Below are 27,654 nucleotides of genomic sequence, written 5' to 3'. Positions count from 1 at the left end.
GCAGAGATGTCATTGACTGGCACTTATTAATCATTGCTGTTTTATTAAAGGTTCTCAGCTCCCTAATTTTTCAGGCAACACATAATCCATACCATCATAATAAAGAATTCTTTTTCCAGGTTAGAACAGCTGAAGTTCCTGTCCATTAATACAAATAGAAAGTACTGTCTGCTGGGATTTGAGCAGTACCTTGCAGCTAGACATTTCACTTTGAATTCTGCTTGAGGATAAGTTATTTAGTAAACATAACTTTACCATTTACATAAAACTGTTTCAGTTACAATTGGATGTCAGTCTTGGCTGATAGCCTTTGGCAAAATACTTTCTTAGAATTATTGCTATCTTTTGAGCCAGACTGATTTCATTTACAGTGCGATAAATTCTCTGAAGTCTCCAGTTTTTTGCAGTTTATCCTAGCAAGAATGAAATCAGCATCTGACCCGTTATATTTTATTTTAATAAAGGACTCAGAGAAGAATCTCAGTTGAAAACTAAATGTTGATGCCTCTCACATTGCTTCATTAATGAGGTGAAATGACTTTGTTAGTCATACCAGGGAAAATGAAGCCAAATATATAGACTGAGGTCTATGAACAAATGTACTTTACATACTGCTATCACAATTACTTCAGATAATTCAGATAATGCTTTTGCTGCAGTAAAGCAACAGAATATTTTGAAAGCTATAATGGGAAACTGAGATTAGTTATGGAGATTTGATTCTGCACTACAGATTGCAGTCACATTGAAATCAGATAATCCACTAGGAGTCAAAGTAATACACAGGATACAACCAGCAAATGCAGGGTGAAATAAGAAGGAATTAAGAAATTAATTAAAAAACATAAAAAGTGGCGAAAGGAACTGAAAACTGTGCTTTCCAGATAATAGCTATTTTTATACAGGCATTTATAACGCTTACTTTGAAATGTTTAATTTCTGTAGCAATATGGTAATGTGCTTTTCTGTGAGGTGTTCTGGTCTGACCCTTAAAAGTAGGAAGAACTGTTTAAGCACCCAAATAAATTAGCCATTTTACTCTTAACCACTGTTCAACCCACAATTTACAGAATATTTAGACACAGTGTAATCACTTGAGAGGAATTTTGCTGATGTTGTTAGCTCCAATAAATGCAATCAAGTAACTTAATGCTAAACTTATTAAACAAATATTGTGCCTGCATTGTATTCCAGAACACAACTTGCTGGAGAATGTATTAACAAGAAGACAAATACAGAGCAGTACTCTGAACAGTGTAACACAAACACAGTCTTGAGCCAAACACCATTAGTGTGAAGAAAGTCTCTTCACCGACTGTAATGGCTTTTGAATGAGACTTGTATTGATTTTATACTAATTGTAAGAAAAGCACTTCTTCCAGAGTCTAAGGAGAAGTGGTCTAAATCTTTTTCTTTGTAAAGGGTTGGTCTAAAGAAAACAAATCACCTTTCCTATTTTATAAAGCAATCTTTGGTGGAAGTTTTAGGGCAAATTCACATTGAAACTTTGGAACTGTCAGAGAGCCAAACAGGCATTTATCAGATTTTATGAACACATGAATAATTTCAAGAAACATGATTAAAATGATTCTCAAATACTTACTTATATAGTTACAGTTTATTTTATTTCATATTTTATATTTTATTCTCTGTTTCATATTATTCCATATTCTATCACCTCCCATGCTAGGTGAATAGAAATAATAGTGTTTATTATGTAGGTGGTACTTATAAGGAATCAGAGATGCAATTAGATGAGATGCAATTAGACAGCAGCTCTAATCCAAAAGTTCATTAGTTCAGTTTCTCTGCTTACATAGATGCAGCACCATGAAAAAATTTATAATTTTAAGCTGTAATTTTATAGACAGCTAATTTTATTGAGGTACCTAAATGTAACAAGCAGTGTGTCTGAATGTGTGTATGGAAATATATGAAATATAATGCTTCTGTTAGAGCTAATAGAAAAATTACATATTTTTGCAATTTACAGTGTAATCTCTGAACCTAAAAGTCCATTTAATTAAAAACTCTAGACCATTCTCAACAATTTTCTTTTTTCCTAAAGAAAAATGCTCCACAGTCAGCTCATGAAAAACAATATCCATTGCCAAACATGTATTGGAAGTTGTTTGCATTTTTAAGTTGAAAGAGTGATCCTGCACTGATGCAATGATCAAACAGGACCACCTTTTAGTGGTTAGAAATCACTCTCTTCTAGCTGAGTATTTAAGAAATATCATTATTGTGAATGTTCATTCTGAACCTCTTGAAAAAGAACTAGCAGGTGTAAAGATTTTTTTTTCATTCATTATTTTGGTGTAGTGCTTTGGGGAAGACATCTTCCTTCTCTGGGGAGCAGGGGATGTCTTCAAAAGCTGTAAACACTTGACAAACAATGTGGGAAAGCTGCTCTCATTTTAAAGTCACTCTGGGAGAACAGCTCCTGATTAAGATGCAGATCTGATGTAAGGTGAAATCTGTTCTCTGTCACATTTTTAGCTTGTATGGCTTGCTCTGCTGTCATTGAAAACTTAATAATGTTTGAGGTGCAGTGGCATATTTCTATATTGGTCAGAAGCATCCTGACAAGTACATTAAAAAAAAATCACATTAAAACAATGTAAAGAAGGGGTTTCCTTGGATCAGTTGTTAGAAGAAGAGTATGTTCTGTATGTGAATATATTCAGTTATGTAACATTTGAAGCTTCCCTCAGTGCCCAGATGTCTCATGTTTTCTACCCTTTTAAATTCAGGACACCTTCTGCAAACATCTTTTTTCTCTCTTTTCAACAGCAAGGAACATAGACAAAAAAAAAAAAATGTTATCTGTATTACTTTCAAGAGATAGAGTAATAAAATTTGCTATAGAGAATGCCTGCCATGTGGATAATTAATTACATTAGTTACCTACAATCACTCTGATTTGTTTGTTGTTCTTGACATCCGCAATGAGCACGTACGCTGACAGCTCTGAGAATTTCCGCTGAGATATCCGTCATACAATCTGTTCAGTCGAGGGGTTGTATCGCCGGAAGTGCCAGTCATGTTAGGGATGATGAGAGTAGACTGGCATTATGCAAGACTTGGCCTCTTGCAGCTCTATTGCCTCAAGTTACTGCGGACTTGTGGCTGCGCACTGTCATCCCAAGGCTTCCCCATGAGGCCATGCCACCTGACAGAACTGATGGAGAGGAAGACCCTGCATTTTAGCCTTTTGTAAAGGAGAAGCTGCAGAAGTTCCTCCTGGAGAGTCAGAGCTGGGGGAAGGAAGGAGACCACCCTTTCCTTCTGGAAGTGTTTGCCTGACTACACATAGGAGTGCATGGTCAGGAAGCCACCATCTGCCAGGTGGTTCTGGCTGGTGCAGACAGACAGGAACATTGCACAGTGCCTGTGGTGAGAGCAGCTCCTGCCTGCTCACCTCTCTTTGCCCAAAGGGCTGCTTGGCTTCACAAGGAGAGAGAAAATGAGACATCTCATCCCAAGGGTTAATGAAAGTGGAACCTCTGCCTCCCTTTGGTCACCAAGCCATGAACATCGCTTTGTGGCTATCACAGACACTTGAAATTTCTGCTGTTACAATAGCCCTCTCCATTCCCCAGTTCCATTCCCACAAAAACAGCAGTCATCCCATACAGCAGTTTGCTCTTACTTTCTGTAAGACCCTTTTGTAAGTTATGCAATCCAGAGATCATCTGAGCAACAGTGGTACTTCACCCTCCCACCAGAGGAAAAGCTCTTGAATCTCTTATGAATCTCAACCACATAAGTGATGTCTGACATTTTATCCTGTTCTTACTGGGCCTCTGTAGGTGACAGAGTAGCCAAAAAGTTTACCACAGACAAGCTGAAATACATGCACGTCCTACAATGATATGAAAGAGAGGAGACAGCTGTTCTGAGCGGACATAAAGAGAGCAGAAATTTCCCCCCACGTCTCTTGATGCTGCCCTCCAACTCTGCCTCACATTTCCCTCTCATCCACACCCCACAACCTTCCCCTATGAGTATAGTGGATATCAGCCTAGTGCAATGCACAACTTCACCCACAGTGTAAAGCAACAAAACAACAAAAGGCAAAAGAAGTGTAAATGATACGAAAGACAGTTGGGACCCAGCCTAGATGATGCCCTGTATGTAGAGCGCAAAGTCCTGCTTCAGTCAGCCTTAGTCAAAGGCATGCCTCAGCTGTTCACCTTATTTCAGCTGGTTCCCCTTTCCTTCCTGGGAGTCAGTGCTACATTTCCACTGGCATTTCATGAAAATACACTACCAAGAAAAGCATTGAAAAACAGCAGTACTCCCTACACAGCTAGATAGAGGACAAGACCACTGAGAGAGAAATAATGAGATTTTTCAAAACAGCAAATGATTTTAGATGCATACTGAATTTCATCAAAATTGATGTTCTCATGTCTCACAGGTCCCCTTGAAAATTATTTTTTTAAGGTGGAATTAGTCTTTCCTAACTAACTATTTTGAAGGGCAACACATCTCATCTAAGACGGGTATCCTTTCTCCGATATAATGAACTGTCCCCTTGAGAAACATGAACTTAGAGTAGATGCTAAGCTAAAATTTAGTGAAATTGGTCTCGAAGTGATCTGCCCACTGCCACACTTTAGCTGAGCAGGGAATAGAAGTCTGACTTTTGGAGATTTTGATCTGTATCATTTTGGAATTAGATTCTCTACCTCAAAAATAAGAGTGCACTCCTGTGACATTTACTACATCACAGAAGGTTACAATGAATTTTTTAAAGAATAAAGTTATGGATTGTTTCCTCTCCTCAAGCTTACATTCATTATGTATTCATGCTACTTAATTTCATAATATCAGCTTTTAAGATTTCATTCAGATGAACTTCATCTCTTTCAGGAAATAATACAATCTAAATATGGAAACAAAAACCTGAAATAAGTTTTATTTGGTAGTTATCACAATTATTGTAGGCTAATTTCTTAGCTAAAAATATTTTATCATTTACATGTAAGTGGACATGCAAAGAGTACCTTGTGCATTTCTCAGATCTTTACTTGTACTACTGATGTTTCTTAGCACTACAGAAGAACATGTAATGGGCTAGCTCCTTTTAGATCTGAAACACCAGAAGCTGCAGATCTTGTCTATATTATATTACCATTGACCTTTCACAGCTTGAAATCCTACAGTAATCTTCTTTTTTTTTAATGTATAAAACTCATATTATTCAGTTCCTTCAATTTTGAGTCTGAAAATTAATTATAAAATGTAATTCTTGACTAACAGGGAAGAGTGACTCTTTTAACATATGGTGCCAGATGTTATTACAGGGAAAAAACAAAAACAATAACAACAACATCAACAACAACAAAGCAAAAACCCAGAGGAACTGAACTGAAAAGGTTTTTGCTCGTTCTTCAAATATGTTATTCTTTTCTTTGGAAGTCAATTAATTTAGATAATAATAAAATTTGATTTTTCTTTTTAAAAACATCCTTTGAAGAGACTGTCTGTCCAAGATAAAGCTGTCAATCTTCTCTTGAGGAGGAGGAAAATATTCTGATTTGGATTTATGAACTGCATGGTTCCACAGCTGGAAATTTGGAAATAGGGAACAAAAGTGATTTATTATTACCCAGTTTCTTGGAACAAATACAAAGGAGATATTTGCTCAAAGCTAAAATTCCTTTTTCATTCAATTTTTCCGACAAATTTGGCAACAGCAACTTTTGATATGAGTAGCTGTAAAAAAATAAAGTTTTCCCAAAATATAGCTAGAGTTCTGTCACATCTCTTAGTAAGCAATGTGCACAGTAAAGGCCTAGACTTTATTCTGCAATAAGTTTTGTTTGTCTAAAGTTTTTATAGCATCATCTCTGATTATCTTGGTCCTTCCCAAGTAAAGTGTGTTTGCGTACTGAGATTCTTAACAGGTTTAGAGATACTATCTTTTCTTCCCTTAAGAGAGCAGGGTATGTTGCAGACACACTAGAATTGTAGAAAAATTAAGACAAATGCTCACAACATGGGGGGCTTGCTGGATTATAGACATGTTTTTGTGTCTCAGTTCCTTGTAGTCCACATGCTGGAGAAGCATGAGCATACAGCTCGTGACCTAGTTAGTCTCCCTTGGAAACAGGCTTTCCTTTTCCAGCTTAGAAAAACAGTAATTTCAGCTGCTTTTCTATTCCTCTAGCCAGCTGTGGAGGTCACTCTTTTAAATGGTTGTGCTACACATGATTAACTGCCTGCTTGTCTATCTGGCCATTGGCAAATACTGCAGCTTTACATCTTGTCCACTTGCCTCTGAGCAGTTCTCAATACCTAAAAGGAGGCAGCGGAGAAAGAGAGAGGAATGCCAAGGATGAAGTTGAAGCCAGGCTGGGGAGCAGTGGGCTAGCAGCAACCTTTAGCCTGTTTGTAAGGAGCTTTTTAGGAGATAACATTGGCTTGATGCCATCCTTTGGCTCCCAGATAACCAAGTTAGGTCATCTCAGGCAGTCTTTTTCTTCTAGTGAAATTCTGTCTGGTCCAAATAAAATTCCTTTTTCAGTGGAAGAGTGAGATTAGGTGGAGATTGAGATTCTTGTTAGGACAGTTTCTTGTGGTGGTGATGACTGCATCTGTTGCCCAGCTAACCAAGTTGCCAAGCTCTCCTCAAGACAAGAAAAAACATCTAGAAGAACTAAATGTCTTGTCCCATCAACAGCATCTCATTATTTTAAATTTGGATGTGTGTCCTCTGGGAATTCCGTAAGTTTCAAGCCTGCTGCTATAACAACTGTGTAACTGTATAACGGAAACTGAAAACTTCTAATCAGTAGTTCTTTAAGTCCGCTCCACTTTACATCATTCCTTCATCTCCATTCTGTGCTTCTTTTAAAAGATACTGTATTTAACATGTTCAGAGATTATAACAGTATCCCGCTCCCTTCCACTTGTTTTGGAAAAATTAAAGGCTTAACCTCAGGAGGGATCAAACCAGCAGGTGACATTTACGTGCTGAGAGCTGCTGGGAATCCAGCACTGTTTGATTGTGATGTTTGGCTTGCACATGTGTACTTGCACCGCTTTGTTTTTCAGGCATTCATGAACAGAAACCAGTCTACAATGCAGTTATTTCACGCAGTAGCATTTGCACAAGTGAGTTTGACAACGCCATCTTGCAGCTTTTTCTTGTATTGTTTGGATAATTGCATTGTCAGGAATTACTTATCATACATTTAGCACTTAATACCCATTTATTATGAGTTCATGTAACTGCTATTTAAAGAATAATACATGCTAACTCCTTTCTACGCCATTTGATGCCACTTTGATTCTGTAATTGCTGGTTTCCTAGGATATTATGCCACAAAACCTGAAGAAATAATTGGTTGTTTCATTCCAGACAATACGTTTTGGAGTTGCATGGAGTTTAACTGGCAGATTTGTAACAGTGCAACAGAGACATAATGGGAATGAATGCTAACCACAGAATAAGATTGCACAATGTAACTTGTGTAGCTACTGGTATTTTGCAGCTACAGCTAACATTGTTCAAAGGAAAAGGATTCTTTATGCAAATGTTCTAAGTTTTATGCCTTTGGGGGATGCTCTGTGCAAGCGTATGTCAGTATTGCATGTCAGCACAGGGTGGAACAAGTACCAAATATGATGTGAAAAATAGGGGACTGAAAAACCCAGCTCTTCCAATGCTCGGCTATAATTATTTTTTGTTTGCAGAGCATGCACTGAATTTTGCAGAAAGAACTACTGATATTGGAAGGGATTGTTTTTATAAGTACACAAAACCAAAATGAAGGAGTATCTTGCAAGTATATTTAAAAAGCACTGTTCAGCTGAACTTATGTCACTCGTTGTCTCTGTTGTCAAATGTTGGTAAAATGCTAATATAGCATTCAGTATCTTTATAGTCCGCATTTGTTTTGCAGAAAATTCTTTTATTTGATTATGAAATGCTGCTACTTTTATTTGGCTTTAGTTTGTATAAGTGTTTCACTGGAAACTAATCTTATAATTAAGGCTACTACCACTTTTCATGGTATGATCACACATTTATTGCATATAGTTTTGCTGGATTTTAACTAACTGGCTGAAATTAGTCATAGCTTGCAGAGCTGTAAAGAGACTAGAGACTGTCTAGAAACTAGACAAAAGATCATCATTCTGGTCAAATTTTCTTTGAAAAATATCAGCATGTCTTCCATGGCAAGGACAGTCACCCTTTGTACCTTTACATGTTTGGTTCCTTTAGGAAAGTATCCAGACAAGTCACTGCCTGACTTACCAAGCATCGTACAGGAACTCTCTGGTGGGGATCTAGAAAGGACCCAACCTGTACTGAGTCCTGCTCAAGAGTCTTAGCTACTGCATTTTTATTTAAATATAGTACTTTTTACAAAGCTTCCTGTCAGCTCAGCTTCTGTTACATTGTTTGGACTTTTATGGTGCAACTTCCCTAATGTCAGAATGCAAAATACAAACAGTTTTGCTTGAGCTATTCACCTGCAGGTCTCATCTTGGGCAGCAGTGGATGAGGATTTGTGTCTCCAAAGTACGTAAATATGGGATAAATTCCAGATGCATATGATTGTAGCTCCTTTTCTAATTGGCATGTCAGAGGTTTGCAGCAGGAGGTGGTGTATACATCATTCCAAGTATTAACTTATTAAAGATGTCTCTGGGTGGCCTGACCAGAGACTGACTCATCATCAAATCCATTTTTTGATGACAGCTAGACAAATCAAAACAAGTCATGTGGATTATAATTCAAATTTGAAAACAGACTGTTGAGCTTTATGTCCATCTAATTAAACACAGCAGGGCTACCATCATCTAAATCAAAAGAAACTTTCTCATTGTATTCAACAACAAGTAAATGACACAAGAGTATAAAAAAAAGATGTTGTGGAAGGGGAATGACCTGCCACATGACCTGTCAGAAAACTGTTTTTTCTATGCCCTACAGTACATGCATCTGAACAAGGACTTTTGTGAGACAGAGTCTAGCCAAGTGAAATCAGAGCAAACCTTCACTGGCTAACTCCAGGTGAGCATTTCACTTCATTTCTCTGCCTCTACTCTCTGGTTTCAGACCAAGAAAATAGAAAACAGTCACAACGTTAAAGGCTCTTCCTGTGCTTTAGCTGGCAGAAACCAAGCAGTGCTGCACACCAGGTTTTCAGCCCTAAACCAGACAAATGAAGGCTTCTGGAACTGAAATACTGACTCCAAAGTTAAATGACTAAGTCATCTGAAAAGCGCTTGCCATGAGGCATTTCATGAAGTAGCCAGTTATGACCAGAAGGGCTGCCTCAGCACAGCAGAGCTGCCTCATGGCAATGACTCAGGTTGGTGGAGTCGCCCCGGCAGGTTTCCTGCTGCAGCTTGCATCGTTCCCTGCCAGTTCACATGGGTTGTTGGGTAGAATGGGCTTACAGAGCCTGCCATGCTGTACCTTACTGGTGGCTCTACCCTCAGGACTGGGACTATGGAAATCAGAAAATCCCTACCACAAAGAGGTGCTGAGCTGGTTTGTTTTCCAGGCTGAAGCAAAATCCCATCTCTGAACCACACTCTAAGTCTGCTCCCAACTTTGTGACCAAAGCCCATATGAAGTCTTACCAACAGGGCCTGCATCCAAGTCTCTTGGTCTTTCTGGATTCCCTACCACCAAATTCTACTTTGCTACCTTAAATACCAATAACTATTTTTTGGTCCTCCTTTCCTTCCTTGCTGCTGTCTTTTGATAAACCATTAGGTCACTTTGATGGAGCCATCTACCAGAAGTTGGATCAGACACTTTAGAGCCATTTCAGAGTGTCTGGGTGGTAGGATATTTTGAGGACATCCTTAGTAAACTAATACCAATGCAAACCAAGTTGAAAGCTGTGTCTGCACTTCAAGTGTGTAAAGTGCACCTGCATAGCGTGCATGTGATCTGCATTTTAAAAGCACACGCTTGACCCAGCGTCAGATGATAATGCACTGGAAGGCATCCTGCTATATATAACCCAGCCAAAATATAGCTGAATTTACCCTTTTACAGCTTGCATTCAGCGATTTGCCTTTACAAATTGCTGATGGCAAAGTTGTCTTTATTGGTTGTCTGAGGCTTCAAATTGCAAGTGTGAATTGGATCGTTAGTAGACATTCTTTCTGTAAGCAGCACTTCCTATTTTTCCAAAAGATGTGGCAGATTGCTAATGGTTTTAAAGTCCTCTTGTATTTACCTTCTTGACATAGATTGCACAAGGAAGGTGCTTCTACAAAACAAATAAGCATTAAAGTTAGAGATAGGCAGTCTACAATGAAGCTGGGTCCCAGCTTACTGTTAAAATCTCAGTAAAGACTTAGTCTAATAAAATGTCTGAAATATTTCCCTTTCAACAAACTGCTGCATAAATGCAGGAAGTGACCCTGTGGTTTAAAAAAATAAGTTATTGCCTAATTCTTTAATCCAAGTGCATTAATTATAAATGTAAGACAGAAGGAGAGAATGACCCCACTGAACTAAAAGGGGAAGAGCAAGACAGAAGTGTTAGCCTACAGACGCAGTATTTATTTTTGTTTAATACAGTAATAAAGATCAAGTGGCATGAGTTTTTTGGTTGTTTGGGAGGGTATCCAAATTCCCTCCTTTCAGAGTCTGTTTTTCAACAGCTTTTGCTGTGGTTTGAGTGAAATTAGAATTGAATCATAAACATCAGGAGGTTTATTTCCATACATTTAAGATTTATTTCTGTCACTTTTGGGGTCTTAGAGCACGCACCCATGGCTCTCTGATTCCTTGTACAAGTGCAAGTGGGTCTTTAGGTGCTTGTGCACAAATGCTCTGTAGATGCCAGGCTACACTCTACCCAGTCACTCGGACAACTGCAAACTCAGCATCCAACCTTGGAAGTACAGCTCTAAAACTGCCTGAGACGTATGTCAGAAACAAGAACTGAGAAAAATGACATTCCTGTAAGTGCCATTAAAACGAATTTTGAGGTCTCAGCGTTTCCAAAAAGCTCTAACTGTATTTGGATAAGTGTTCCAGAATCATGCCCAGAATCTTCTGATATATAATTGGGATAACCATCCAAAGCAGTTCTGCTTTCATGTGAGTGAATGTGGGTGTACACCAGGTTGCCACCCACCAACATTATGGCAGAAGGCTCCAGCACTGAATAGTCCCTTCTCCTCTACTTCCCAAATGCATAACTGCTGCCAGCAGATACCATGGTTGCTGAACAGGCACAGAGTATGTCAAAGCCCATAATGAAAAGCATCTTGCTGTTCGAAATCAGCACTTTCCTAGTACTGTAACTTCACTGTACTTATTATTAATGACATGTAATCATTAACTGCATAAGTAATAGTTTTCTTAATAACAGAGGAAAGGGAAGTATTTAAAATGTGTTCATTCTGGCCAGGTGACACTCCCACCTGCTTTTTGCATTTTTGAAGACATCAGTGATATTGAACAGTGTATTGGGGCTTTTTTCCCATCAACAGAATGACGTTGATGAATGTGTCAGATAAGGAGGACTCCACTGATGTCTCCTTTTGTGATGTTGCCATAAGTCTCTTCATGATATGTGGTAAATTTTATTGACATCGTGAGTTTTGATGTCTATTTTTTTCCAGAAGATAAAGATGAAAAGAGATTGGGAGAATCAGAAGGTGTTTTTTGTTGTTGTTGTTGGGTGTTTTTTTCTTCAAATATCATATGTTGTTCTTAAAATTCTCCATGGGGCATCAGCTGTCTTTAAAACAAAATGTATGGCAGATGTCACATCCTGGTCTCAGCTGATCTCCCCTCCTCCATGACAAAACAAGTTATTCCATAGTTTTGTTTTGCTTTCTGCAGAGGTTATTATTAAACCATCAACTTGCAACTGAAAGTTTCTCTCCAGCTTGCATGAATTTTTCACTCTATGTCCACCCACTGGGTAACAGTTGAAGCATTGTTGCTGAAAACTAGTTCTGACCACAAGTTAACCAATGCAGTTACTCAGGAAGACTGAATGCTCATGATTTTATTTCAGTAGGAAAAAAAAGTGATTCTTATTTGGATTGAAAATAAAAAAAAAAATCTCAAAGGAATCAATTGCTGATCGAAGAACACAGCCAGGCATGTGGCAGCCCCATTCCCTCAGTTCCCAGCCAGATAGCACAGCAACAACCATGGTGCTCGAAGTACAGTTCTTTAAATTGGTGGGAATATTTTAAAGTAAAGAGCCCAAAGAATACAGAAAAGTAATTCACTCAGAGGGATGCAACCAGGACACTTATTTCTTTTCTGCTCTTCAATCTTTCCTCCTATTCCCTCCCATGAGGCAAGCCCAGGGCAGTGTGTACAAGACAAATGCAACACTTGAGCCCAGAACACCTCTTGCTTGAGTTTGTCCTCATGGCAAAGCCTCTGGCTGATTTAGCAGGAGGGGGCTGATATCACTACATGCCTCATAAATGTCAAGTGTAATTTGTTGGGCTCGTATCTGAGCACACTGCATGGTCTTTTCCAGCCTGGGAAAATTCTTCTCTCCTTCAATAACCACATCTCAGAGGCAGCTGGGAGATGGAAATATCTTTCAACAGAAACAGATGCTTGAGGCTTGATACCTAGCAAATGTGAGCATGGTTTTCTACATTTTACCCCCTTGATATACATGTGTATTGCATTGGCAGTGTAATAAGTAATTAGATTATGCATTAGATTATGCATTGAACTCCAGAGCTGATATTCATACCTTAATTGCAGATTGTTTCCTGTTTTATTCCCTTTAATTTAAAATAAATAAATAAATGAAGAAGACGGAAAAAAAAAAAAAAAAAAAGCTTTTTCTCATCCTCAGGCAAAAGAGCCAATTAGTAAACCCTAACCTCTTAACATTGTGGCTCCATGCTGTTAATTATGAGAAATAAGAAAAGACCCCAACACTTCCAGGGTGGAGCCCATGGGCAAAAGGAAACTTCTAGAAATTAGCAGGCTGCTGGGCAGCCATTATTTAAATAAGAAAACTGCACAGCTCTGGGGACTGAAGGCTGAAAAGACCAGCAGGGCTCTGCTGCCTTTCAAGCACATTAAAACGAGAGACAAATACCAGCCCAGAACAGATTAAGAACTAAGGACACGGTCTTTGCTTTCTCTGCTCTTTCAGCTATTGAGTTTATTCTCAAACTCAGTTGAGAATTGTAGACAGAGTCCATAAGAAGCCTAGAGCAGCCTTTGCTCTTGTTATTCTTGCTTTAATGGTGAAGAGCTTCTTTTGGTGGCCTGGTCCACACACGGCTGAGGCCATGGGGGCAGCACTGTAATTACATTCCCACCTTATTTAAGGCTACTTTACACTCCTGTTACGATCACAGACTCTGTTTGAGCCTTAGAAGCAAACAGGCAGGATCTTCAAACTCTTAAGGAAGAGAGGACTGCCAGCTGATTTTGTAACCATGGAAATGAGAAAACAATATATGGTTTATAATCGTATTTAAAGACTAAAATCACTCTATGGGACTCAGGAACAATGCACAAAACCGCCGTCCAATCTTAACCCACACTACAGCTATTTCTGGGGAAGAATAGTCAGGAGATGGTATTTTTGGAAGAGATTTTAAGTCCTGAGTGTAGCAGGTTTGTGCATCTTATAGGTAGCAGGTACAGTTTTGTCAAGCTAAAACATAACTCAGATTGTTTTCCCCCAAGACCTGCCGAGTTTCTGGTACTGAGACTAGACTTAGACTGAAATAAATTCATCTGAGAAGTGGTAGGACTGGCTTACAAGCAGAAACTCTGGTCTTCTGAATTGGCACCCCTGAGTGTGTGCTTCATGAAATGATCTTGCGTTGGTAGGAACGAGGAGAAGTGGCTTAAAATGTTTTGAATGTCTTCCTTCTGAATGGAGATGCTGTCAAAAAATGAGAGCTTCTATGATGGTTTTAGGCCTTCAGATGAAGTTACAATAATGTTGTCATTAGTGGCAATCTGTCTCAGACCTCATTTTACCCAGGCTTGGCTGATTTGTGAGGCAGGCTGAAGTTACAGGGAATAAGGTCGCATGACCTCTAGTGATTTCATATATTTGTTGGCACTCAGGTTTTCAACAACTTCTAAGAGATGCTTGACAAAATCTGCTGAAGATTCAGCCACAAGAGGAACACCAGCTCTTTTGACCTGCTGTGAAATGCCCAGTTCCTGGCAGGTTTGGGGAGGACAGAAATCCCCTTGTGCAGGCTGGCACTAGAAGGGATCTCATCAGCAGAGCAAACTTTGCTGGGACCATCATGAGTCAGGGACATCCACAGGAAGCCTGATACCAAACCAGCTGTCCCAGGAGCCCAGCAGCACACTGTCAATATAAATTCACTTTTTCTTCAACTGTGCTGTGTGCAGGTGTGGCAAAGCTCCCTCCTTGATGACTTTCCTCCACCTATATCCTCTCATCTCTCAGCATCACTTTTAGTTCACGATGAGTCAGTCGGGAGGTATTTTTGTTTGCTGGCATTTACATTTTCTGTAACTGGCTGCTTTATGCATTCTGATCTTTGCTGCTCAGCAAGCATGCTCTGTCGCGTTCACTTTGCAATGAGTAACGACAGTTGATGAAATATCTCAACAGAAAATCCCCTTAGAAGGCCTGTTGCATGCCAGACACTCAGTCCTATTTAACCATGAAGTAAGACAGCCATCCAAAGGAGCGCAGCCTCATCTTGCAGTTGATTGAAGAGTTTATTTGGTGAAGCTGAAAGACAGCCTAGTTCTGCTCTTTCTGTGAGAATTTCGGTAAAGATGTAAGATGTAGAGGATTTGCCTCCTGTTCCAGTCCCTTTCTGTTTGTACATCAGGTTTGTGGCAGTATTGGGACAACGGATGGCCAGTGGTCCCATTTGGTAATTTCAACATTTATTTCTCTTGATATTTTTACAGAGGTTTGAGGTGCAGCTGAGTGAAATTTGCTTCAGCAGCCTTTTCAAGTTACTCTGGATTTACACTGGTGTTACAAAGGGATGAAGCTTGTCCTGAAGACAATGACAGAAGGAAACACTTGATTTCAGCTGTTCCTAGGTTCAAAACAGCAGTTATAATCCAATTTCAGTTCCAACAACAGAAACCTGGATTGAATCAATTAGTAAAAACAGAGACATCTTTGTAATTGCACTAGTTTCTCTGAAAATGGATTCTGGCAATAGGTGGGGTTCATTTGTCCCTTATATGAATCATCCAAAGCTCCAGGATTTTCCAGGTCTTCTTCAATATCCTTAAAGATGATTTTTTTCTTTCTTTCTTTCCCCTCTTTTCTCCTCTGCTTTCAGATATTTTATTTCCAGTCCTTGATGGATCCTGGAAATGTAGAGGAGAAACTACTGAAATTCAAATAATTGGAGAAGTGTCAAGGTTGGTAAAATATAGTTAAGAGAAGCCAGATATTTTGTGTGTCTCTGGGAATGTTATTTGCATTTTGTTCTGTGAGAGGAAGGTAATATTTTTGGGGTGACACGCTTATATAAACCTAGCAAGGAGAATTGTCCTCTCCAATTCTTAGCTATTTTAGCAACTAATTTAATCTCTGTTCTTCAGCTGGCCAAGTGAGATTTCTTCCTAAACAATACTGATGTCTGAAAAAGTATTGGTTTCATTACTTTTTATAATGGAATTACACACTGCCCATTGTGCACTAAAAATCAAGCTTTAAATTAGGCAGAAAGAACATTTGACATCTGCACAGGTGTTTCAGTAATGCTAAAGTTTCAGATCTTTAAAATGCATTTCTGTATCCATTGGCCCTAGCACTTCACAGTAATTTGGGAAAAAATTTTACCATAAATCTCTGGTACAGGCTTGTAGTATTGCAAAATGACTCCCATTATTTTCAGGAAGCAGTCTATTCTCTGGCTATAGGTTTGATCTCCATTTGATTCTCTCTAAATGGCTTTTATACCTGCACTGTAGACATCACAAGAGTGACCATTATTTTGAAGACAGATTTTAAGACAGTCCACATTCTTTCAAGCATTCACACAGTTTTCAGAGAAGTTCCCTCTGGCCTTCAATCACCTTATGGCTGTAACCGTAAATATTTCTGCAGATGATTAAGGATTTCCTTTGGTCCAAACCTCCTGTACAAGAAAGGAGATGACTGGTGAGTGTTGCCTTTCACCAAAAACTGGTTACCAATCTTTGACTACTGCCCTTGCTGTGGTACAATGAGTATCATCTCTTAATTGGAAGGGATCCCTTAAAATAGATCAGTATGTTCATACAGTGGATTGTCTATCGTATTTGTAGTACCTTTTCAGCATTTCATGTGCAATTTATTTTAGGTCTCATAGCAGCAGATTTAATCCCTACACACAACTCCTCTTTTTTCTTCTTCTTCTTCTTCTTTTTTTTTTTTTTAAATTTAGGTGTGTAGCTTGCTCATTTATTTGTTGATCCATGAGAACTTTTTGAGGAGGAAGTTTTCAACATGTAACCAGAGAACGGCAAATTTTCTCTCTTGTAAGATATTTAGCGGATTTTGGTTGTGATTAAAATGCTTCATTTAAAATGCTTCATGGGTTGTTATGAACAAGAGACACACTTGATGCATATTTAAAATATGTAATTAAACGAAAAGTAGTTGTATATCCCAGTACATTTGTTCATTCACCCATAATAATAAATGGCTATTTAAAGTGTGTATTGCAGTAAAAAAAATGGAACAAACAAGTCCAATGTTTGTTTGTTTTGTTTGTTTCCTCAAACTACACACAGCTGTGGCTTTTGCAGCGTTCTTCTCTACGTCACTCCTTCCTTCCCAGCATACTGATAACCCATCTGAGATGACTAAACAGAGGGGCCTTCGAACTACTGACATGATCATGGTTCTGAGGGCAGGGTTTTGTTCACAGATTGAGTCTGATCTGATGCCAGTGAAGAACAGCAGGAACTGCAGAATAATCAATGAACTTTTGGCAGCAGAGTGTGATTGCCTTCAAATTTTTGACTCAATAGCTTTGGAAGTAATTATATCATGCTCTGTACTGGACTACAAGCTGGGCACGTTGACGTCATCTACAACTGCAGCGGATAGTTTTCCGTAACTTCTCATCCAAATAATGTAATATATTACTTACTGAAAACTAAATAAAATGAAATAATTAGTTTCCATAATAAATAAAGAGCCAAGATATCAGGAATGCCAGCATATTTCAAACCAGAATGTCCAAGGAAAAAGAAAGTTCTTAATTTCAGCAAGAAGGAGACAATCTGTTGGACAGGTTTGTGTGACTTGCTTTATGATTTGTATTCTTTTATAAAATGGTGAAGGGTTACATTGTTTACTGAATCAGAGATTGTCTGATGCTTTAAAAACATTGTTTCATAATTTATTATGATTTATTAATATTCTTAATGTTTTTGCACAGTTATTTTCTAATAATGAGGGCCACACTGATCTGTCTTTATTTGTCTTTGGGAAAAAAAAAATAAAAATAAAATTCATTCCATACACCTTTGTATGAATTTTAACTCTGGCATTGAAGGCTTTAAATTTGTTATAAAATAATCCTACTTTTCTGAGAAAATAATATTGATGTACCAATTAAATTACACTCAGAATGAATACGTTAGTCCAGTTCATTTTTATAGAGTCCTTATTTAAGACTTATTTAATTCCTAAACATTTCTGGGAAGTTAGTCTGGTGCAAAAAGTTTAAGTGACATACTTAAATAGAAAATCCTCCCTGCTGCACTGGAAGAGAGAAAATAAATAAATAAATATGAAAAGAAGCTCTCCAGCTGCTGAGAGCAACAGAGCCCTGACAAATATAGCAAACAGGATTTCTTAATTCGGCAACGGCTTGAAAGATTACACCAGAGTCATGCAGCCAATGAGGGAGCCCCGTTCACACCCTTAAAGCACCAAAAATAAGTAGCTTATACACCCCTGCATGTGAAAGAAAAGAGGTCCCTTTAGAGCCACCCCCTAGCTATAGGTTTTGCTGCTTTAATCTGATAATTACCCATTGATGCTTCTCAGCTTTTGTGATAAACCACACAGCTCCAAGAGGAATTCAAGAAACATAATTTACAATATCTGGGAGGTCTTTAAAATAGTAACAGAAATAAAAGGGATTATCTTCTAGCATTTTGCAGTATCATAAACAGCTTCCTCCATACACAAGCCACTGTGGTGTGTATCCTTATTTATAAGGAAACTGCTGTGCAGTTCCTCACATTTTTCATTTGAAAAATCATCAGTAATGTTACTTTCTCCGGCAAGAGATAAAGCTCAGGCTGTGACTGATTACTGATTCCCTCAGCAGAGCGAGGCAATGGGTGGCTCAGGGAGGCAAACTATGAAAAGCTGGAAGTAGCTAAATGGGAAAGCTTTACATCATTCACCCATGCTCCTGTCCTTATAACTCAAAGCAGTTTCACATGGAGTCCTTTTTTTTTTTTCACCCAGAAATTGGTATCTAATAGAGAGGTCTCAGTGGCAAATCTTAGTGAAAGTATTACGTGAGATCATATAGATCATATTAGGGGTATGTGACTCACTGGTGGGATTGAAAGAGATTTTGCAAATGAGGAGACGAAAAACTCTGGAATAGAAAATCATCCTTTGGTAACCATACCATTGCAAGATTATTTAAATGCAATGTAATAATGCTAATTAATAATATAAATAAGCAATGATTAATATTTGAAAACCTCTACTTCACATGCAATTAACACAAATTACACAAGCAATTCTATGGGGAGCCAAATTATTTAGCAATTTTAAAGCTATTTACAGTCATGCTAGACTTCTCTCTGAATAATTAAGCCAAATTGTTGTAGACAGTTTTGTTTACATTAACTTAATATTGCTAGCTTGATAATTTAATAACAATTACAGTCGAGGTACCTCCAGCTCTAAGTAAATCAAAGCTAATGCTAAAATGGTACACCTCTGGATTTTGGGAGCCATCGTGCAGCCTGTGTGTAGCTGTAGCAGCTCCACAACAGCACTGAGCTCCAGAATGAGATTTCATTTACCCTGTGAGTTATGGCGCTTCACTTTTATTATGACATATATTTTTACTGTTTTGTTTGTTTGTTTGTTTGTTTGTTTGTTTTTCTGTCTGTTCCATTTTTCTTTCTTGCTCAGGCCTTCATTCCTGGTTTGTGCATCACCTCACCTGGTGTACTGACAGCAGGGTGCCGTAGGCCATAGGATGCTTATATATCTATGACCACAGCTCCAGGTAAAGTGCTATAAATCACAGTCACAGCATGTGAAGCTCGGTGTAAATAGGTACCTCTGCCAATCCTAGACTGCAGCCTCTGTAAACTCACAACCTTTCACTCTGTCTGTATACAGCCCGAGTGAGAAGGGACATGAGCCCTTATGAAAAAAGCAGGAAAACCTGGGTTAAGAGATGCATTAAGCATCTCTGTGCAAGGTCAGCCTCACAGTGCCACCAGCTGTGCTGCAGAGAGACCTGAGCTGGTTCTGCCTCTGGCTCAGTCTTGTATGCTGGATACTTCATGATCACAGATCCCAAGCCAATAATCCTTGGTGAGCTTTACGTTCCCAGAGCACTGGGCTTGGGCAAGAGCTGCATCACATCCAAGTACCTGCCAGGGACATGCACTGCCTTGCCTGGACATCCCTGGGAGTCAGGGACCTCGTGGCTGCAGGTCAGGACAGCATTTATCCCATCTTTGCTCAAGAAGGCAGGTGCTTAAGTAATTTCTAGAGAAGGAGGTTTGCTTCAGGGACCTTTAGGAATATTTAATCTTTGATAATAAAAGGTAATGAAGGGAAAAGCAGATAAAACAGAGCTGGTTGATTATAGACTTTTTTTCTTTGCACTCTGTGAAACTCTTTTGTTACTCAGTGATTCTCACTGAACTTCTAACACATGTAATGCTCCAGGCAAACATAATTAAAGGAATTATCTCATATCACAAAAGGTTCTAGTTCCCACTGAAAGTTTGAGTCAATTTAGCTGTATGCTTTTTTCAAAACATTTCTAACATGAATCACTGAAGGAACATCCATCCCCGTCTCTTTTTAATAATAAGTGAGATAAACTTCTGTTAGCAATGGGGAAAATATGCTTGGGATCTTGCTTCAGTGAGGGGGTTTCATGCAGCTTTGTGATTTTCATGCTCTGTTCTGTGGATTTGGGAAGACTATGGGTATTCTTAAAAGTTTCACAAAAGATTATTAGAAAAAAAATATAAGGTTCTGCATGGCACTTTGCACCTGAGATATTTCTAGGAAGGACCATGTCTCCATGGGCATGTGTTTGAAGCTCTACAGTCATCAAGGTGGCTGAAGACCACAAGGGTTACATGATCTTTTCCAGCCTAGCCTTCCCATGACTCCAGAATTCTGTGTATATTTTTCAGTGAACACTACTTGCCACATTTGTCTGGGGAGTTTTATTTTAGAGGTGACAATAGCACAGGTTCCTCTGAGCTTTTAAAGCACATATAAACTTTGTCATCATCCTCCTCGTAAGAGATGCTGAGTGGTCTTGCTGTAAAGGATAACTTTGTCACATCTTCATTATGGTAAAGGTTTAAAATTTGTTCCAGCTTCTCTGAAGGCTGCTCTCTAAAATTCCCATGTCCAGACACTGTTCCTCTGTTATAAGGCATTTATCCATCAAAACATTTCATTATAAATTTGCCATAAGGCCACTTCCTTTGTTTTGCAGTCCAATCATTTTTTCATATTTAGTTTGCAGTCCAGATGCTCTATTTGCAGCATTCCCAGACAAAATGGCTGCATAAGTGCTTGAACTCCAAAACTAAGTGAAAGAAGTCTAACTCCCAGCAGTAGAGGGGAGGGGGAGAAAAAGAAAAATACCCACAAAACCCACTCTCAAAGCCTCTTTGCACACACTCTTTGCATACCACTAGTATATCTTTCAGTGTCAGTGGTGCCAAAGCTGATTTCTCATAGTTCTGGAGGCTGAGAAGCAGAACCCCACAGCAACTCAACCTCTGCTCCTCTCAGAAGTCGAAGCCTTTGATGGGTGATCAAGGGCACCTTCAATAAACAAGGTCACGTAAGGCTGTAATTCTTCAGTAAAGTGCAGGCTGGTACCACTTGTAATCCCCTCCCCACCTCTGTTCTTGCACTATTTAAAAGCAAAACACTGTAAAATATTGAAAACATTCTTGTAGGTCTTGTTGACTGCATTTGTTTCAGATACAAGCTGAAGCTAAGTAAAGACTTGGATGAGCAGCACTAAAATGCAGCTATATTTAGGTCTCAGCATGTTAATGTTTCTATTTGTTGCACAGCCCTAAGGAATTCTTTGGGTAGCTTTTATGGTATTTCTGTTGCCAAGGAAACGCCTTGTCGTGTGTGTGTGAGTGTATATAGAAAGCCTGCACAATCTCCATCTCCACTCGCAGACACAGAAATTCATGTTGCGTGAAACAAAGCAAAGACGCAACAAAGAAATATTCCCGCACGCATGTAGGTAAACACAAAGAATGGTGCCTGTCGCATCTTCCCTGTGGCTCACGTCTGTGCCTCCAGACTTGCCACACCTTCCTCTGAGTGCTTTGGGCTGACGATGCTCCTTGCTCCCAGAGATGGGACAATGTCCAAACCACAGATCAGCTGAGTAAGGACTCTAAACCCGCTCTGCTCACCGTCCAGTGGCAGCGCAATCAGCACACCTCCTCAGTTATCTTTTGCCCGATAGCCTCATTCACAAGGATGGAGTTAAGAAACCATAGAGAGGTCAGGAATTAGATGACTGAGTTATTTTTTTCTTCCCCTCCCTCCAGGGTTTGCTATATTAGAAAGTCACAATTCTGCGAAGTGACAGTCATGGGAAGTGACAACTATTTGGAAGATTGAAGCATCTGTCTTACTTGGTCTGTGCCCCCTCACGCCAGGAGAGAACTGACATGACATGATCAGAAGTTTGGACTAAATCTTTCACAGTCTGTTAGGGCAGGCAGAGATGGCTGTTGGAGGATTTTCTTTAGTAGGATACCACACAGTCAGCTCTGGGAGCAGGGAGGGGGCAAGCAAAATAGGGAAAAGAAGAAAAAAATATTTGCATTTTTAAAAGCCTTTCCTCTCTGTGGTTTCTGAGTAAATGTAGGTCAGCTGTAGGATCCCTTTCCCACAGGGCCAATAAGAAAAGGGTTTTTTGGTGCTGCCTTTCCCTGGCCTGCTTAAGAATCAGCGTATTTTTTTCTCAACAGACATCCAGCTGCTTCTAAACCTCATGCTGCGGGTGAGAAGCTTACAGCTAATAAAATTTAGGCAGAGTGGTGACTGCCTACAACAGTTCATCTAGATCCTTATTTCTTTCTTTATTTAGATATTACATCTTCAGTTTTTCAACTTTTCTTTACTCTAAATCTCAGTCTTTAGGGTAAATCATAGATCACACACACCCCAGACTCGCATGGAAATCTGTGAATCACAGAGAATTTTACTGACCTTTAAAATGTTACTTTTTAGGTTTGTCATATTTCATGTTGTTCATAGTGAGTCTTGTGAGTTCTCATTAATTTCAGCAAGAGCTTTTGTTCAGGGATACAATGGCATATATTTATCTCCCTGAAGGAACAGCTGAACAGCAGCAGAAATTTTGTTCTCCTGAGAACTTACTGGAGAGCATAAGGCCAGTTTCCCAAACAAATGTCCATGATGGCATACAAAATGTACCCATGATGACATATCATTTTTATGAACTAAAATCATTTTTGCAATCCTTTTCGCATCTAATAGACAATTCTGTCTCCCTGTGCATATTAAAAGACTGAATACACTGGTGAAATCTGGATCTGGCAATGTTGCCTTTCCAGATAAGTGATTTCTGTCCTCCACCTTTACATGCCAGCTTTGCTATCCATTTTTAGATATTGATTGACTGCCTTCTCTGAAATTAAGTTCTTGTGGTTATGGCAAACCTAATGCTCAAGGATTCTGGAAATGGGTTCAAAGTATCAGAGCCCTGCATGTCCTGGAAATGATTTTTCTCTTCTACAATAAGGCTATCTCCACTAGAGAGTTTGGAATTGTCAGTTTAGATCAGAGCTTTGCTTTGCTGTGGAATCAAATACAAATTGACATGGTTTTAATTCATCTTTCAGTTCCCTGAAACCTGGAGCACATCTTACTTTGATGCCCCTGAATGCAAGCTTGTACTCTAGGAAGGAACTGTGGCCAAACCATTTTTGTCTGAAGGAGAAATGACAAGATTCTTTCCTATAGCAAGCTGTGGCAGAGCAAACTTCAAATGTCTGCATTTCCCCTCGTGTAGGAATTATAAGTCTCACAATGTTGTACCCCGAATACCTAAAATAACTGTCATGGGTACAGGAAAGCATAGTGAAACACGTCACTTGCCTGGTTTTGTCTTCCTGTCTCCATGTCACTGCATACACTTGTCACATCTGTGTCTAAAGGCAGATAGAGTTTTATACTACAAGCACATAGATCAATGCAAAATGATTTAGGTAATTGAAAATTTGCAAAAGAATTAATTTAAATTTTCATCTACTGCAATGAAAATCTGCTTCATTTGCTGAAGAAACCTTTGTGCTTCATCTTTTTAAGGGAGAATATTTGAACAGGTGTCTGCTGCTGAAAGTAATGATAATCATACTTTCTAAGAGGATAAGCATTCACTCATTTATATATTGTTTATTCCTTCAGTTACCTTGAACTGAAAAAATGAGTGCTTATCTTCATATAAGTGTCAAAAGGCAGAAAATGTTACCATTTATTCATTTTACGTCTGTTTCCACAGCTTTGTAAAGATATCCTTCACAACTGAAAAAGAAAAAGAAAAAAAAAAGTAAACTGGAAGTGTCAGAAAGTTTCATAATGTTACTTTAGAAACATCCAAAAACCACTTCATAATGTAGGAGGGAAAAAGGAGAGCGCTGTATGATGAAACAGGTGGAACAAGGACACCGCATGCATAATGCCACCACAGACACTTCGTACTTCACACCTAGAGGCCATGTAGAGTTGAGCTTGGTTTATATAACAGACAGTCTTTCTGCAAGGAGGTGCACAGCCTGCTTGGGACCTGTGGTAATGCTGCCCATGTGTAGCAGGATTACCCATGAGGTTCTAAGGGTTAGATTTTCTTGTCTGGAATTAGACGGGAAGAAGTTTGATAGTCCAGGAGCAGCTGGACCTGGGATTCAGCAATGCATAGCACTCAGCCTGCAAGTGTGGAAGAAAATAAATAAATAAATAAATAAAAGAAAAAAAAAAAAAGAGAGTTCAGCTAGCCTAGGAGAGAAGGAAAAACATCAGCCCTGGATGAATTCTTACAGGAGCTGAGAGGAGAACAATGTTTGCTTGAAAAAAATAATAAATAAATAAAATAAAATAAAAAAGCCCAGCAAGGAACTCGAGTTTTTTTTATTTACATGCTCAGTATCATTTTCATGCCACTACAAGTCTGTAGTAGTATGTAGTAGTTTCACAGCAGTATGAAACTGAGCCTCAGGAGAAGCTCAATGTGCTCAGACAAAGAAGCCTATCAGACTAAAACACGTTAAGAGGCATGGAAATCATTTGTAGGAAACTGCCCTTTTCCTTCTGCCCAGGCTGTTGGTAGTTTGATAGCCACTTATTTTTAAAACAACCATTCTGTTATGAAGACATTAATTATTATAAGGAAATAGGAGACAGCTACTAAACTCTGTTTTCCAACCTGTTTCTTCCTGCCATGACCATGCTGAAAGGTGAAACTTCAGAGTTCCACTGCAAAGAACATTGTGGGTTGTCTTTAATAAGAGCATAATAGGGGAACATCACAGAATTAAGTGGCAATAATTATACATTTCCTTTTTTGTCTCTCAAAGGTCACAGTTAAAGTTACAGAAAGAAAGTTTTCTTGATATCACAGAAAGAGAGAGAAGAATAACTTGTGAGTCTTGAGAAAACCGTCATTCTCTCTCTCTCTCTCTCTCTCTCTCTGTATCTGACTATATATGTCTTTATATATCTATTATAAATGTACATATACAATTTAGCTGGGAATGGAGAATCATCTATTTTCTAAGAAGAGCTGGTTGTAATGTGGGACACTGAAATACTGGAAACCACAGTCAGCAATCCCTGCTGCCATGGGAAGGGTTTTTCCTTAATTTACTTGTTCCTTTTAATATAGAAAAACATAAAGATTTAATTATTTAGTACCAGGACTATACAAAGTGCAGACTTCAGCCTCCAGATTGAAACTGCCTTTACTGAAAACCAAATAGAGGAAAGAAAAAAAAACAACAACAACAACAAAAAAACACTATGAGGGAGAAAAGAACTGACGCAGGGTTACCTGAAAAATCTATAGAATAAGTAGCTGTTCAAGACCAACTTCATGAGCTCTCCATGGTGGAAGGACAGGACCGATTGACCCACTTCTGACATCTAGGTGTCCCCACTGCTATTTTGAATGTCCACTGGAGTTACCTCCCTCTCTCCATTTATCTTTTAAAAAATTTAGAGTTTCAATCATTAATCTCTAACTTGCAAACACATAGGATGAACATCCCCATGGCAGGTTTCAATGTTACAAACAGAACAGAGGGAGCTAGAAAAGATCCTCACATCATGTTAAATAAATTCTAACAGTAATGACTGCAAAAATATAATTCAAATGGAATATTGCTGTATCTATGACTTTCTATATGACAATAGAAATATATACACACATACATAAATATATAACATGGCACTATACTATTCTTTGTGTGCTATTAATCTGACACATGGCAATTTAAATTTTAACATTGTTTCTACCAAAAAAAAAATCTAGTTAAATAAACCCTTAAAGAAAATCTTGAAGTTCTGATGTGAGTTTCCAAAATTTCCTGACACAAGCGATATCAAAATGACATTTCAACATCTAGTTTCTATTGTGAGTTTCCATTAAAACCTGTGATTTCAACAACAGAAAAGAATCCTGTGAAGAAAGGTTTTTTGGATTGTTTCAATTGTACATTTTGAGAAACCTTTTTATTTCAAGCTGCTGAAATAATATTACCATTACAATTTTCAATATGAGTACTCAGAGGGTGGTGAGGCACTGGAACAGGTTGCCCAGAGAGGTTGTGGATGCCCCATCCCTGGAGGTGTTCAAGGTTAGATGAGGCCCTGAGCAACCTGATCTAGTGGGTGGCATACCTGAGTACCGCAGGGGGGTTGGAACCAGATGATCTTTGAGGTCCCTTCCAACCCAGGACATTCTATGATTCTATGTTTGAATCTGCTATTCCTCAGGCTGAAATCTTGTTTGTACAGAAGTCACAAGTGTGTAGACTCAATGGTAGCAACAATATACTACAGGCAAGAGAGAGTTATGTTGCAGCAGTCAGGGAAGGTCCAAGGCTTTTGTTTGCATCCAGGATTTTTGTTCAGGCTTTCATAAAATATAGCCACTTGCAGAACTCTTCTGTACATTACCTGTCCCAAAAGGTACAAATTTCTGACAAATCTAAGAATATGAGATTTTTGAACTTGGGATTTTTGTCATATCTTGCTAAAATTCAATGCTGAAAAAATTCAACACTGCCTTTGCTTGTCCTCTGTAGTAGAAACTGGGCTACTAGTCAAGGGCTAAGATCTATACTGAGAGATGATCTTTTTGTTCCATGCAGATATGTAGCATAGGTTTGAACATTGATTATACTGACACAAAAAGAATTTTGAGAGTTGACAATTTACTTATCTTCTAGACATACTCTTCTAAAATAATAATTCTAAAAATAATAATTCTAAAAATAATGATGATAATGTGCATAACACATGATTAGCATTATGTTTATAATATTGTACCCATTTTTCTGTGCACATCACCAATACAAATCTAGACTAAATGTATTTGTTTATTAGCATTTTGACATGAATTGACTCAAGGTCAGAGAGGTTTGACAACAAATTATATTTAAACTGCTATTAGGAACAGCCTAAAGAAGCTAAAAACAAACAATTCTCAAGGTCAGCACTAACAAACTCCAGGCAATCCTTGTGAAATTAAGCAAAGGAGAGCAAGAAAACAAAGATCTGCCTCAGATGAATGTTTGAGGGTTTTGGCTATCTGCAGAGGAGATTTTCCGTCTTTTCAGCACACTGATATTGGTTTTGGATTTTCATCAAATTGTGTCTGCCACTCCAGATGTCAAGTTTTCCTCCCATTCATCCTGCCAACATTTGCCAAGTTCATGTATTTGTGGTGGGTTTTGATGTGCATGAAAGTCTGCAACACTTTTCATATGGTGTTCAGTGTAGACATACACGTGTTGTTGTAGGCGTAGAAACTAAAGCTTTGATCATAATTATACTCTGTAAGTGGATCTAATGGCCTCAGGAAATTGTCTTCACTCCTTGGTTTCCAGATCAAGTTTTCCACTGAGAAGTTATGGAATTGGGACACTGTAGACTTTTGCTGTAAAGATGGATTATTCTTAATTTCCAATGTAAAGAAGGTTTCATTTTTTTTCCCACTCCCATGCTTGACATGCCTAAAATGTACCAATGGTCTTCTAGCTTAGTTTTTTCTCGAGGCACTTACATAGGCAGCTATTACCTAACGCAATTCACCGGACCTTATTTCAGGATCCCTTTGCCCTAAGAGTGGCATCCTTCCAGTGACCATTATTACCCTCCTCCCTTACATTTCCTTTGTGGAATGCACAAGAGAAATGTCTAT

This window comes from Anser anser (genome assembly GCF_964211835.1).
Source record: "Anser anser genome assembly, chromosome: 14".
In the NCBI taxonomy this organism is placed as follows: Eukaryota; Metazoa; Chordata; class Aves; order Anseriformes; family Anatidae; genus Anser; species Anser anser.
Note: the sequence above shows the minus strand (reverse complement) of the source record.